Source organism: Arvicanthis niloticus, chromosome 13 (genome assembly GCF_011762505.2).
Source record: "Arvicanthis niloticus isolate mArvNil1 chromosome 13, mArvNil1.pat.X, whole genome shotgun sequence".
Classification (NCBI taxonomy): domain Eukaryota; kingdom Metazoa; phylum Chordata; class Mammalia; order Rodentia; family Muridae; genus Arvicanthis; species Arvicanthis niloticus.
This window is the reverse complement of record NC_047670.1, coordinates 60413126-60417947: the sequence shown is the minus strand read 5'-3', so window position 1 is coordinate 60417947 and position 4822 is coordinate 60413126. Positions and strand designations below refer to the sequence as shown.

The 4822-nt window shown below is 54.4% G+C and overlaps 1 long non-coding RNA gene across 1 annotated transcript; it reads left to right on the top strand.

Annotated features, from left to right (window-relative positions):
* The first annotated feature begins 462 nt into the window (after positions 1–462).
* LOC143434231 (uncharacterized) lies at positions 463–4822 on the top strand. Its single transcript, XR_013103575.1, has 2 exons — positions 463–1572; positions 2472–4822. It is a non-coding gene; the product is annotated as an uncharacterized LOC143434231 (long non-coding RNA).

Here is a 4822-nt window from a genome sequence, read left to right as displayed (position 1 = left end):
ACTCCAAGAACTGTAGACCTTAAAAAGGTCTTGCCACCCCGCTTCCCCACACTCCAGAAATCCTCACAATACAAGAGTCTCTCAAAAGCCCTTACAAAAGCCAGCAGCTAGAGGCTGAAGAGATGGCTCAGTGGTTAAGAGCACCGGCTCTTGGAGTAGGCATGAGAGAAAGAGGAGATGTTGCAGCAGCTGGGTGTGGCTGGACAATAGCCTGGCCTGTGTGTCCACTTAAAACCTAGCAGCCTCAATGCATCAGGTAAGATGATACCTACAAGTCCTGTGGGAACATACACAGGCAACAGCATGGTTAATGTCCATGCCTTGGAATGCCCCTGCCCCACCCCCAAACCCCAGCTCCTGAACAGCAAGCAGGATGGTTACAGGCTGCTTCACTAATCTCACCCCTGGCCTCATCCTAGGCCGCAGGCCTCTTGTAGCCCACCCTCCAGAGGCCTTCTCAGAGTAGAACCCTCCTTCCTTACTCCCTTCCTATGCCCTCTATTTTGGTACCCCCATCCCCGCCTCCCCATGTGTCCCCTGTTCCACCATGGGGCCATATGGGTTCCTAGGCTACAGGACTTTGCCAGTACCATTTGGAGAGTGGGCTCAGGGGCTGTTAGTCTGAGGAACTCCGCCATTTGTGGGGACCACCAGTAGGGAAGAGCTCCTGCTGGGCAGAATTTGTTTGTCTCTCATTGGCCTATCTGCTGCACAGGGTTGGCTAAGCAAGGCGAGACTAGGCCTCCTTTCCTTAGCAGAAACAAGCAGGGAAAGGGTGAGAGGCCTGCCTTGGGTGGGATTTTGATGTCACCACACACCTGTCACACCCTAGGTCCTTCTGTGGATGTTGGGGGAGGGGCCCTGGGGTGCAAATGCCTGGGGCCCTGAGGGGGTGTTGGCAGGCCTCCTGTGTCTGGGGCACATGGGCCTCGAGGGTAGTGTACTTGTCAGGGCTCACCACAGCTTACCTCAGCCCACCTAGAGGCCTGTAGAGCATCCCCTCACACCTGCCAGGGCAGTAGACACTGGCTGGGCCTTCAGGGCTACTGGGCTCTCCCAGGATTGCTTTAATCCCAGTTTTGTTCATTTCCTGTACTTGGTCAGCCCTCACCCCCTGCTTAGCACCCCATACGCTCAGGGTGTTTCCAGCTTATAGGACAGGGCCCCTGTCAACGTCACCTGACTTCACAAAGGTTCCTCCTCATTCACTGGGCACCCCCTCCTGACACCAGCCTGGCCTCCCTGCCAGTCCTATTTGCTCTCCTCTCCCTGGAGCCTCCGTGGCTGTTCCAGTCTCACGACTTCCTCCTATGAGGCCCTTCCCATGTTTCAGGGCTTCGCACATTCCCCGGTCTCCCCCTCCCCAGCCTTCCACGCCATCATATCCACAGACCTACTCAGCTCAGCTCAGCTGAGTAGACAACTACAGCCATTTTGGGTCTAACACACAGAGAAGAAAACGGTGTTTCCATAGAGGGTTCAGTTCTTGCTGTGACCCTGGACTCGTGCCAAGCTGACCCAGGCAGTGAACGGAAGACAGAGCCAAGACGAAGGATGCCCAGGGTAGACTTGGTGAGTGAGGCCCAGTTAGGGAAGGAGAGAGGAGAGGAGAAGGGATGGAGGGTGGAAGGCAGGAGACATTCCACTGCATTTGGTTTCCACTGCAAGAGGGCAGTGCCTCCCCCTCATGCTGACAGCAGTGTGTTCTTAGCTAGAGGCCTGTCTGATGCCTAGGACCAGATGCTGGGGGGGCCAGAAACTCAAAGGCAGGCCACGTCCTCATCCTGGTTCAAGCCCAGGGCAGTCGCTTCTTCCCTGGGAAGCCAGACCAGTGACCACTGGCCACTTTCCTCTTGCCAAGGAGGGCAGCTGGGACAGAACAGATTCCTTAGTCCCTCCTCCCACCTGCCCTTTTCACTGTCCCCAGTGGCCGGGAAGGCAAGACAACTACAGATGTGGGTAGATAGACCCAGACACCTGTACCCACTCTACCTAGCCTGGTGTGTAGCCTTGAGAAGGTTGCTCCAGTTCTCTGTTTCTTAGTCTCCCTGACCATGAAACCAGCTCGGGAAGGTCACCTCTAGAGACTGTACTGATGGTGGGAAGCAGACCTCCTGAAGGTGGTGTGTCACCAACATCCTGTGTTTATACCAATAGCCCGTGCCCCTGCTCCCACCCTGCAGGGACCCACCCCTACAGAATAGAGCAACCTGGCTTTCTACCTAGGCTCCCAGAACGTGGGGGTTCTAGGCTGGGTCCTGGCTGGGAAGAGGCTGAGGCTGTCAAGGGTGTGCATAATGAACTTGGGTATCTGGAAAGTATATGGGGTGATTGGCAGAGCCTCCCTGACCTTGTGCTAAGGTCTGGATCCGTGGGCAAGTCAGAGAGCCTCTGCTCCCTGACCTATCTCAGCTCTCTGGTTGTCCCGGGTCTAGTGTGGTCTTAGGTGTTTCCACTTTGTCCCATTTCAGAGAAGGACTGGCCTCAGAGTGGAGTGATCAGCTGTATTCACCCAGCTGGCCCAGGGATTTCTCCAGTGCCACAGTCAGTCTCAGCAGGTGACACCAGAGACACATGCCTACTGAATGCCACAGGGCAGGTGTGCATCTGCCAGAAGGTCATGGGCACACCAATGGAAAGACCCACGGGTCAGCCATAACAGCTGCCTCCCAAGCTGTGGCCTGCCCTCAGCCACCTTTCTTGCCTTAGGCCATCCTCACCCTTCAGATCTCCAAAGATCTGAAGGCAGGCACCTTCTCTCCATGTTGGTTCAGTCTTACGATGGTCCATTTCTGCCTGTAGCCCCCTATAGGTTGGCTCCATAATCCCAGTCAGAGGGGTGTTTGTGCTACTGCCTCACAGGGGCAAAACATACCTGATCAGGGTGTTGACAAGCTGTGACCTGGGCTTACTGCTCTCCCCTGGGATTCAGAAGGCCTCCCAGGCAGCCTATTACACCTGTGTCATACAAAGGACAGAGTGGAGACAGGCGGGACAAGGCAGGCACCAACATCCTCAGGGGTTACATGCAGACCGTCCCTGACTTATCCTTGAACTCAAGGATGGCATAGGCCAGAAGAGCCCTCCCCCACCCCACCACCCCCACCACAACCTGAGTGGAGCTGGAGTTGGGCGGGGCTTGTGATCAGTTTGGTTGCTATAGTCTCCTGCTGCCACACATTGTCGCTGCTGAGAAGCACACCACCCAGTGGAGGCGGTGGCCAGATCAGGGGCCTGACTGGCTAGTCAGAAGGGCAGCTGTATGTGAACACACTGATGACACAGACTGAAACAGGGCTCCCTTCCCAGGGCAGCCTCCAGAAATATACCCCTGGGCCTAAGCACTTGGCTTTCCTACAGCCTTCTGCGTGAGTGTGCACACACACACAGACACACACACACACACACACCCTGGTACATGTCTAATGGGAGTAGTGTAGGCAGATGCGTACAACCTCAGAGGGACTCCTGCTGGGCCACAATGCATAGGATTACACATCTTCCCTTTATGAAACAGTGAATGTGTGCCTGTGTTCATTCTATGAAACATATTCTGTATTAACGCTGATTATTACACTATATGTAGCATTCATTATATATCTGATATTTTTGTTCAATTTTCTTTTTGCTTTTTAAAGGAAGTAAGGCTGTTTAGGGGCATGGACATCCTCGTGGGTCTCAGCTTCAAGCTGCTGGATGTAGTTCTGTGACTCCTGACTCCCCACCCTATCTCCTCCCCCCCAGTTACTGCTGGCTCCTCTGCCACTGCCACCCAAGGTTCAGCCTGCTCTCCTCACTGGTCTTGAACTAGCTTGTCCGCAAAGACACTTATGTACATCCTGATTACAGTCCCAGCCTGCCCTGTGGAGTGTATCCTAGGACCTCCAGCCTGCAGCATTCTCTTAGCTCATGATCAACACACCCCTCCCCAACCCTCCATTCAGGAGTCACTTCTTAGATTAGCCAGCAGGTGGCAGCAGGTGGCCAGCCAGGGACAAGGACCTTCCCAGGTACTTTCCCTGAGGCACAATGTGGGATGCCCTTGAATCCTGACTCCACCCTCTAAGTAGTAGAACTGTTTTGCTTCCTCAATAAGTTGTGGAAGTGGAGACGTGAGCACAGGGTCTCCCTGGGCTGAAACCCCCCAGAACTTCCACTCTGCCCAATGCTGTGTAGCGCGCACCCTCTTCCACACACGCATCCTTATCTCTAGTGACAGCCAGTTGTCAGAGAAGAGCCAACAGAAGGTAGAAAGGGACACAAGACGGGACAGAGGTCATCTTCCAGGAAGCTACACTGACTACAGGGTCCCTCAAAGTTCTCAGATGCTCCCAGGCTATCCCGCTGGGTGGCCGCTGCGTGCCCTCCCCTATGTCCCTAGTACTGGAACTCTGCAGAGCAGAGGCCATCTCCCACTGCAGTGTAGGAACCAGGAGGTGAGTGTGACTTGCCAGCATGTCAGTCTGCTTACACAGACACAGCTGGCTGTGGTAGCCAGAGGTTGGGCCTGTGTAAGGATGAAGGGTGGGGGGTTGGGCTGTGCCAGAGTGTGGAAGCTGGGTTAGTGTAAGGGTTCTTATGTGCTCGGCCCAGAGAGTGGCACTACTAGGAGGTGAGGCCTTGTTGGAGTAGGTGTGTTACTGTAGGCATAGACTTTAAGACCCTCATCCTATCTCCCTGGAAGCCAGTTTTCTATTTGCCTTTGGAAAGAGATGTAGAACTCTCAGCTCTTCCTACACCATGGCATGCCCCTGACTTGATGATAACGGACTGAACCTCTGAACCTGTAAACCAGCTCTAATTAAATGGTGTCCTTATAAGA